Source organism: Urtica dioica, chromosome 1, assembly GCF_054948205.1.
Source record: "Urtica dioica subsp. dioica isolate 48M chromosome 1, U.dioica_male_clone48M_v1_H2, whole genome shotgun sequence".
In the NCBI taxonomy this organism is placed as follows: domain Eukaryota; kingdom Viridiplantae; phylum Streptophyta; class Magnoliopsida; order Rosales; family Urticaceae; genus Urtica; species Urtica dioica.
The window spans coordinates 15,550,369-15,561,008 of record NC_142756.1 but is presented as its reverse complement, the minus strand read 5'-3'; positions in this window follow the sequence as shown (position 1 = coordinate 15,561,008).

Here is a 10,640-nt window from a genome sequence, read left to right as displayed (position 1 = left end):
AAGGTCTACAAGTTTCCAGACTTTGTTGACATACATCGAGTGCATTTCAACTTTCATGGCGTCAAGCCAAAGGTTTGATTCAGAACAAGCCATTGCTTGGCTATAGGGAACAGGATCATCCATGTCGGAGACGGCTACAAGAGAGTCTCCATAAGGCATGTACCTGTCAGGCTTTTGAACAGCCCTCCCACTACGTCGAAGTACTACTTGACGAGATTCTGTTGAGTTAGGTTGTGTTTCAGTTGGGGTAAGAACAGTTCTTACAGATGAGGTAGAAGCTTCCTCACCCAACTTTTCTTCAAGCACAATTTTGCTTCTAGGTTTCGCATCCTTCATAAAGTCCTCCTCAAGGAAACGAGCATTCGTGCTAACGAAAGTCTTATCGTCCTCGGGACTATAGAAAATGAAACCTTTGGTTTCCTTTGGATATCCTACAAACAGGCACAATTCTGACCTACTAGCCAACTTGCTAGTCTTTTGCCTTAGCACATGTGCAGGGCAACCCCAAATTCGGATGTGGCCCAAACTTACTTTACGGCCAGTCCATCTTTCATAAGGAGTACCAGGAACCGTTTTAGACGGAACTTGGTTCAGAATGTAAGCGGCTGTTTCGAGGGCATATCCCCAAAAGGAAAGCGGGAGTGATGAGTAACTCATCATCGATCTAACCATCTCCATAAGAGTTCGGTTTCTTCTCTCTGACACTCCGTTTTGTTGAGGTGTGCCAGGTGCGGTAAGCTGAGAAGCAATACCTTCTTCTTTAAGAAAGTCGTCGAACTCTCCAGACATATACTCACCACCTCGATCAGATCTAAGGGTTTTGATCACTTTGCCAGTTTGCTTTTCCACTAAAGCCCTAAAGACCTTAAATACGTTAAAGGTCTCGGATTTGTGTTTGAGCAAATAGACAAACCCATATCGTGAGTAATCATCAGTGAAGGTAACGAAGTATTCGTATCCTCCACGTGCCTGTTGGCTGAGCGGACCACATACATCAGAATGTATTAGTTCCAGCAACTCAGTGGCTCTTCGACCTTTATCAGAGAAAGGTCGCTTAGTCATTTTTCCTTCTATGCAGGATTCACAAGTAGGTAGTGAACCTATTGCAGAGGCTTGGAGTGGACCATCCCTCACAAGTCTCTTAATCCTTTCTAGACTGATATGACCAAGTCTTAAGTGCCATAGGTGTGTTGATTTTGTTAGATCGGAGGATTCAGAAAGTTTGATCCTCTTTGGCTCCCTAATAAGATCATTATCTATTTCGGTGTCTAAAAGAGAAGGTTGAGTGGGATAGATGTAGAAAAGAGCATTCTTCATACATGCGTCAGTGACAAAAGAATTATCAGGAAACGAAATACGAATTCCATTCTTAATGAACTTTAAACAATAATCTTGCTCACGAAGACGAGCAACGGATATTAAGTTCTTCCCAAAGGTAGGAACAAAATAAACATTATTCAAGTTTAAAGTGCGGTCTTCAAAAGACAGCGTCACGGATCCCACAGCCTTTGCAGACACCAGGCTCCCATCACCCCATTTGAAACAGAACTCGCCTTCCTCTAAGCTTTTGGTTTTCTTGAAACCATTCAAGGAACAGCAAATATGGTTAGTAGCAGCGGAGTCAAGAATCCACGTTGATACATTATCAGCTACTAAGCATGCTTCGGTAACTAGTACAATACTATGTTCCTTTGCTTTGAGATAGGCGGGACAGTTCTTTTTATCGGCCTTGTAAGGTCTCTTCACAGTTTCAGAGGCGGAGGCTTTTTGCTCAGTAGCATGTGCCTCTCCTTGATTCCTCTTTCTCTTAGTGAAACCTACAGCAGTGTGAAGTTCCTCCATAAGCTTGGTAGCAGTGTACTCTAGCTTGTTTATGGAGTAGTTCATCTTGGAGGTATCAAGAGACGCGGGGAGAGTTTCTAAGATCATATCTATGAGATTCTTCCCATCAGTCTCAGATCCTAGGATTTCCATTTTATTTAGAAAACTAATGATCAGTATCATAAAGTCTCTAACAGGAGTCCTAGCCTTCATATGACAGTTCATAAACTGTCGGACTGCTTTTTGCCTTGCTTGACGCCTTTGCCCTCCAAAACTCTCAAGGAGATTGTAGAGCATGTCAGCGGCAGTCTCGATGTCACGATGTTGCTTGTTCAGCATATTGTTCATAGATGCTAAGATATAGCACCTCACAATCTCATCGGATCGAAGCCAGGCCGCTAAGGCGTCATTGTCCTCTTGAGTTGAATCATCATTCGTCAGAGGAGGACACGGGGCGGTGAGTACCCATTTGTGCTTGTTAACGGTAGGTATTATGTCGAGGTTATGTTTCGAATCTATGTAGTTTTCGTTTTCGAGTTGGTTCGAGGAAAGAAAGATAGAGAGAGGGTTGAGAGACATATTGCCTATATAAGTTGAAACAAGTTTATGATTAGTCTTTGGTTTAGGATTTAAGTTTCATTAAGACTTTTGTAAAATCCAAAGGTGTTATGAACGAAATGACACTTTACTCCTTCGAGGGAAGGCCGCAACGAGTCTCCTTTCATAAGTAAATGACTCATCATTAATGCATAGCCAAGATGTCAATACATCAATTTTGACTAGCCACCTTGTAAATTGGTTTGATCACTCACATCCTTTCGCAGGGCCTCGAGGGAGGATTACTAGGGATTGAGTCTAAGTGTGTAACCAACCACTTAGTCCAAAAGATTGACTTTGAAAAACAATCCGCCGAGGGGAGGTCTTGTCATCATCGTCTCACTCTCGAACGTAGCTCATTGAGCAATGATCAGAGCAAAGCGCCCTTGAGTACTCTCATTTAAGAGAGGGCCACGAGGGTGACTCTTAGTCCGGCGACACTTGCACTTTTCATTAGTGTTGGGGATCGTGGGTTACAAACAACAAGTATAACCCTCCCACTTAGTTTTTGGAGTTGGTTCATCGACTCTTATAAGTTCGGAAACAAATTTCCTAGTTAGAGAGCGACAGAGCAGACAACTAGAAGAGAATCCTAGATCGACATGTTCAGAGCAGTATTAGTGCATAAAGGCACAAGGGACATACTCGATCTTTTCCTATTTTCTATTTCGGGAAAGTGCGTGAGGGAAGTGTGAACTTCAACTCACTCGAACACTTGAAAGTTTGAGATTACACATCTTTTTATTTTTCGGCTTTGTCTACAAAGAGTCCTCCCACTCAAAATTTCAAGAGCATATAGATTTTGAACATATGTGATATAGATATAGTTTTGAAAACATTTTGAAAACTTATTTGATTTGGATGACAAAATATTTTCAAGTTTGAAAGTGAGAACGGTTTTTCAAAATTCAAACTAGTTTTGTAAAAAAACAATTTCAATTAATCTTTCAAAAATCAAAACTTTTAATCTTTACACATCATGTTTATAATCATATGAAAAACATTTTTGCTCAAGAAAATTTTCTCATTAGAGTTCTATAACTCATGGTAGTGGGGTTTGAAAATCCGGATTTCTAAAAAACTGGAGTTTCAGACAGCCGCGCACCTCGGAGTAAAATCGCCATATCTGGCGGCTCCGATGTCCTTTTGAGCCGAAACCGGTGGCATTGGACAGAGGACAGACAGAGCTTTAATTCGATTCAAGAATCATTAAATTTCGATTTCTGAGCAGAGAGTTATGCCGCTTTTAATGCGGGTTTACATTCCAGCTCGAAAAAAAAGAAATAAATTAAAGCTTCGTCCTTTTAGGTGCGAAAAAGAATCGAGTGTAACGGAACGTTTTAAGATGTTGTTTAAAGCTTTTATTTGTGTTTTATTAGCAGGGTAATAACATAGAATAAAATAAATAACAACATGCATAAAACGATTCAAGTAAATAAACGAAACTAGCAAGAAAATAAAACTAGTCACAAAATTTTACTCGAAAATTCTCAAACCTTTAAAACACGTTTTTCAATATAAAAAATTAAAAAATTTTAGAACTGATTCTAATGTGTTTTAAAATCATCCCAAACTCATAGAAAATCAACATGGTTTTTAATTTAAAGGCATGAGCAATAAATTAAAAAAAATCTAAGATTACAATTCTAACTTGTCACAAAATTAGTAAACTTTCGAAAACGATTTTCAAGCTCATAATTTTAAAAACATGCACATGCATTCCTTTGACCATAGCTCTGATACCATTTGTTGGAATCGATCTAGGGTTTAAGAAAAAGTTTAACGCTTCGTTAAGCGGCGGAATTTTAAAAAATTTCTTTTTAAGTAAAACTAGTTTTTACTAACCTAGACAAGAGCATGTGCATGTAAATAAAAACTAATATGAGCTATAAAAGTTACTAACCTTTCTTGAAGCTTGAACTTTGAAGAAGCTTGTGGAAAGTTTGCAACGCTCGTCTCCCCTCGCAGCACGTCTCTCTTTTCTTTCCTCGGCACCTCGAGCAACCACGAAAGTTTCTATCACTAAATCACTCGAAAAGAAGGAATTAGTGAGTGGGCACTTTTAAACACTACGACTTGAGAACGAGTCTCGAAGTCGCAGAGCTAAAGACTAGGTCGAGTGAGGACCTAGGTGCCAAGACAAGAGAAAACCGAAAATAAACTAGAGAGAGAGAGAAGAGGACTTCGGCCAAGTTCTAGAGAGAGAGTCTCTCAAATCTCTTAAACTTGGATGAATGAATTGTGAGGAAATGAGGCTCCTATTTATAGGAGAGGTCTCACCTTCAATAAGGTAGTTTCCTCTTCTATAGAATATCACATATTCATGAGAAAATATTGCCTTATTTCCTCATGAGTCACTCGGCCAAGGCAGCCTTCTAGAAGGCTTGGATTTGTTTCCTTTTTTTGTTCCTTGCCTTGCCTTTGACTCACTTGGCCGAATTCCCTTAAGCATCCTCATGCAAATTTGTTTCCTCTTTTTCTTTTGGCAAGTATCTTGATACATTTATGCACAAAATATTCTCTCTTTCTTGGGTATTATGGGCGCCCAACATTTCTAGAAAAGACTTCTAGAATTTTCTTCACTTGTTCATGACAACATAAGAAAAGGCCCATTTAGAATTTTCAAATAAAATTCTTATGAAATGAAATTAATTCACAAGGTCCAATGATCAAGTCATGGCCGAGTGAAACATGTCACAAAATGACCTTGTCAAAAAAATTTATTGACATTCATTTCATCCTTTGTCTCAAAAGACAAAAATACCCTTTTAACTATTTTCGTTCTTGTTTTGGCTTAGCTTCCAGTTTAACTATTCCTATCGATGTGATTCGTGACAGTGACCTCATGGACACAAATGAACAAAGCTTTAGCTAAACACTTGGACTCAAAAGTTCACAAACCTTTTCCAAGTTTAGCTTAATGCCAACTGACTCCACTGAAGAGCTGACACTGAAAATCTCTCGGTTCAAATGAATTTATTTTCTACTCAAGAATTCGACCTAATTATGATGAGCGGATCCACTGAATATTATCTATGTTTACCCTTCATGAATGTCATCAGCTAGTCGGGATTTACTAAATTACCATTTTACCCTTCTAGCTGTTATTTCCTCAACTCCTTTGTCACTTGTGAATAAGTTAGAAACAATGTATTGACGAGGAGCTAACAAGTCACATTGTTTCATCCAAAAGAGTCAAGACTCAATTTGGACACTGGCCAGTTCATTTATTCACACTCCAAGGAACAAAGCATGAGGTGACATACATTGCATTTCAGCAATCTTGTACATGAATTCCATATCTATGAGAACTTCACAAAGTTACTCATGACAGACTCACAACTTAGTACTTCACCAATAGGCCTTGTTCGGAATCACATAGTGAGTCCGAACTTTGACTTTCTCAAATGAGAATACTAAGGTGTGAAATGGCATGTCTCATTTCAGGATTAAGGTAAGCATGATGCAATTCATACATAGTGACTTCGAGACATAAGAGGTTAAATGGTTTGTTCTTATATTGTCTCTAGAAGTGCACTGGTCAATTCAGTACCTTCGGAAGATACCTAGAAGAACTATAGAGTCTCCAACTCTCAATGCCTCATAACCAGACATCATAGATTCTTCTAACAATCATACTGAGGTCAATAGTCCTTTGACCCTAAGATTGCGAATATATCGTTTTAAGCAAACTACGAAGAGTTTGTTCATGCAAATCTACATTTGTCTCTTCGTAAGTTGTTAAGTTTGTTTATGGACTAAAAGACTATGGTTTTATCATAAAGCTTCAGACAAGGAAGATTGAATGAACGTTTCAACTTTATTAATGAATGAATAGGCAATTACAAGCAAGAGTCTACGTAAGACTATATGACATCAAATGTACATAAATAGACACTACTACTCTTCTTGTGGGCACCATTGACAACAAACTCCCACTTGACTCAAAGAAGATGTGAGTAGTCCTACATGCCTAATCCCTCTAGAAGTTGGTCGAAGACCATGTTCGCTAGGGCCTTGGTGAATGGATCTGCCAGAGATCTACTTCACCTCCACGTCTCCGCGTTGCGCGATCTCTCGAATCAAATGGTATTTCCTCTCAATATGTTTAGAGCGCCTATGGCTTCTAGGTTCCTTTGAGTTAGCGAGAGCCCCACTATTATCACAATAAAGGGTCATGGGCTTGTCGACGTTTGGAACAACTTCCAAATACTTAAGGAATTTCTTAAGCCATACAGCCTCTTTGGATGCTTCACAAGCAGCCACATATTCTGCCTCCATTGTGGAGTCAGCAATGCAAGATTGCTTAATACTCCTCCACACGACAGCTCCACCATTAAGGATGAACATAGATCCCGAAGTGGATTTCCTGGAATCCTTATCCGCTTGAAAATCGGAGTCGGTATATCCCGTCATAGTCAGGTCAGTACCTGAGTATGTAAGCATCAAGTTCCTAGTTCTTCGAAGATACTTAAGAACATGCTTAACAGCAATCCAGTGCTCGGGTCCAGGGTTGGATTGGAAACGACTAACTACGCCAACGGCGAAACATATATCAGGTCGGGTGCAAAGCATAGCATACATGAGGCTTCCTACGGCAGAGGCGTAAGGAATTTTCCTCATGTCTTCAATCTCTTGTGCAGTCTTGGGAGACTGGTCCTTAGAGAGTGAAATTCCATGCCTAAAGGGTGTTTGACCCCTCTTGCAGTCTTGCATCGAGAAGCGATCCATCACCTTATCAATATAAGATGCTTGAGAGAGCGACAGGGTCCGGTTTTTCCTATCTCGAAAGATTTGGATTCCCAGAATGTACGCGGCTTCTCCTAGATCCTTCATATCGAATTGCTTTGCTAGCCAGACCTTAACCTCAGATAATTTACCCACGTCATTACCAATGAGTAGTATATCATCGACATATAGTACCAGAAACACAACTTTGCCTTCGTGTATTAACTTGTAAACACAAGGCTCATCTATTGACTGTTCAAAGCCGAAGCTCTTTACAGTTTCATCGAATCTAATATTCCATGACCTAGATGCTTGCTTTAGTCCATAAATGGATTTAAGCAACTCACAAACCTTGGTCTCTTGACCTTTATCCACGAAACCGTCTGGTTGAGCCATGTAAATGCGCTCGTCAAGATTGCCATTCAGAAAGGCTGTCTTGACATCCATTTGCCTGGTCTCATAGTCGAGAGCTGCAGCTATGGATAGGAGTATGCGGATGGATTTAAGCATCGCGACTGGCGAGAAGGTTTCTTCATAGTCAATCCCTTCTTGTTGGGTATAACCCTTTGCCATAAGTCGTGCTTTGAACGTCTCGACGTTCCCATCAGGACCCCTTTTCTTCTTGTGTATCCACTTACACCCTACGGGTTTAATCCCTTCAGGAAGGTCTACAAGTTTCCAGACTTTGTTGACATACATCGAGTGCATTTCAACTTTCATGGCGTCAAGCCAAAGGTTTGATTCAGAACAAGCCATTGCTTGGCTATAGGGAACAGGATCATCCATGTCGGAGACGGCTACAAGAGAGTCTCCATAAGGCATGTACCTGTCAGGCTTTTGAACAGCCCTCCCACTACGTCGAAGTACTACTTGACGAGATTCTGTTGAGTTAGGTTGTGTTTCAGTTGGGGTAAGAACAGTTCTTACAGATGAGGTAGAAGCTTCCTCACCCAACTTTTCTTCAAGCACAATTTTGCTTCTAGGTTTCGCATCCTTCATAAAGTCCTCCTCAAGGAAACGAGCATTCGTGCTAACGAAAGTCTTATCGTCCTCGGGACTATAGAAAATGAAACCTTTGGTTTCCTTTGGATATCCTACAAACAGGCACAATTCTGACCTACTAGCCAACTTGCTAGTCTTTTGCCTTAGCACATGTGCAGGGCAACCCCAAATTCGGATGTGGCCCAAACTTACTTTACGGCCAGTCCATCTTTCATAAGGAGTACCAGGAACCGTTTTAGACGGAACTTGGTTCAGAATGTAAGCGGCTGTTTCGAGGGCATATCCCCAAAAGGAAAGCGGGAGTGATGAGTAACTCATCATCGATCTAACCATCTCCATAAGAGTTCGGTTTCTTCTCTCTGACACTCCGTTTTGTTGAGGTGTGCCAGGTGCGGTAAGCTGAGAAGCAATACCTTCTTCTTTAAGAAAGTCGTCGAACTCTCCAGACATATACTCACCACCTCGATCAGATCGAAGGGTTTTGATCACTTTGCCAGTTTGCTTTTCCACTAAAGCCCTAAAGACCTTAAATACGTTAAAGGTCTCGGATTTGTGTTTGAGCAAATAGACAAACCCATATCGTGAGTAATCATCAGTGAAGGTAACGAAGTATTCGTATCCTCCACGTGCCTGTTGGCTGAGCGGACCACATACATCAGAATGTATTAGTTCCAGCAACTCAGTGGCTCTTCGACCTTTATCAGAGAAAGGTCGCTTAGTCATTTTTCCTTCTATGCAGGATTCACAAGTAGGTAGTGAACCTATTGCAGAGGCTTGGAGTGGACCATCCCTCACAAGTCTCTTAATCCTTTCTAGACTGATATGACCAAGTCTTAAGTGCCATAGGTGTGTTGATTTTGTTAGATCGGAGGATTCAGAAAGTTTGATCCTCTTTGGCTCCCTAATAAGATCATTATCTATTTCGGTGTCTAAAAGAGAAGGTTGAGTGGGATAGATGTAGAAAAGAGCATTCTTCATACATGCGTCAGTGACAAAAGAATTATCAGGAAACGAAATACGAATTCCATTCTTAATGAACTTTAAACAATAATCTTGCTCACGAAGACGAGCAACGGATATTAAGTTCTTCCCAAAGGTAGGAACAAAATAAACATTATTCAAGTTTAAAGTGCGGTCTTCAAAAGACAGCGTCACGGATCCCACAGCCTTTGCAGACACCAGGCTCCCATCACCCCATTTGAAACAGAACTCGCCTTCCTCTAAGCTTTTGGTTTTCTTGAAACCATTCAAGGAACAGCAAATATGGTTAGTAGCAGCGGAGTCAAGAATCCACGTTGATACATTATCAGCTACTAAGCATGCTTCGGTAACTAGTACAATACTATGTTCCTTTGCTTTGAGATAGGCGGGACAGTTCTTTTTATCGGCCTTGTAAGGTCTCTTCACAGTTTCAGAGGCGGAGGCTTTTTGCTCAGTAGCATGTGCCTCTCCTTGATTCCTCTTTCTCTTAGTGAAACCTACAGCAGTGTGAAGTTCCTCCATAAGCTTGGTAGCAGTGTACTCTAGCTTGTTTATGGAGTAGTTCATCTTGGAGGTATCAAGAGACGCGGGGAGAGTTTCTAAGATCATATCTATGAGATTCTTCCCATCAGTCTCAGATCCTAGGATTTCCATTTTATTTAGAAAACTAATGATCAGTATCATAAAGTCTCTAACAGGAGTCCTAGCCTTCATATGACAGTTCATAAACTGTCGGACTGCTTTTTGCCTTGCTTGACGCCTTTGCCCTCCAAAACTCTCAAGGAGATTGTAGAGCATGTCAGCGGCAGTCTCGATGTCACGATGTTGCTTGTTCAGCATATTGTTCATAGATGCTAAGATATAGCACCTCACAATCTCATCGGATCGAAGCCAGGCCGCTAAGGCGTCATTGTCCTCTTGAGTTGAATCATCATTCGTCAGAGGAGGACACGGGGCGGTGAGTACCCATTTGTGCTTGTTAACGGTAGGTATTATGTCGAGGTTATGTTTCGAATCTATGTAGTTTTCGTTTTCGAGTTGGTTCGAGGAAAGAAAGATAGAGAGAGGGTTGAGAGACATATTGCCTATATAAGTTGAAACAAGTTTATGATTAGTCTTTGGTTTAGGATTTAAGTTTCATTAAGACTTTTGTAAAATCCAAAGGTGTTATGAACGAAATGACACTTTACTCCTTCGAGGGAAGGCCGCAACGAGTCTCCTTTCATAAGTAAATGACTCATCATTAATGCATAGCCAAGATGTCAATACATCAATTTTGACTAGCCACCTTGTAAATTGGTTTGATCACTCACATCCTTTCGCAGGGCCTCGAGGGAGGATTACTAGGGATTGAGTCTAAGTGTGTAACCAACCACTTAGTCCAAAAGATTGACTTTGAAAAACAATCCGCCGAGGGGAGGTCTTGTCATCATCGTCTCACTCTCGAACGTAGCTCATTGAGCAATGATCAGAGCAAAGCGCCCTTGAGTACTCTCATTTAAGAGAGGGCC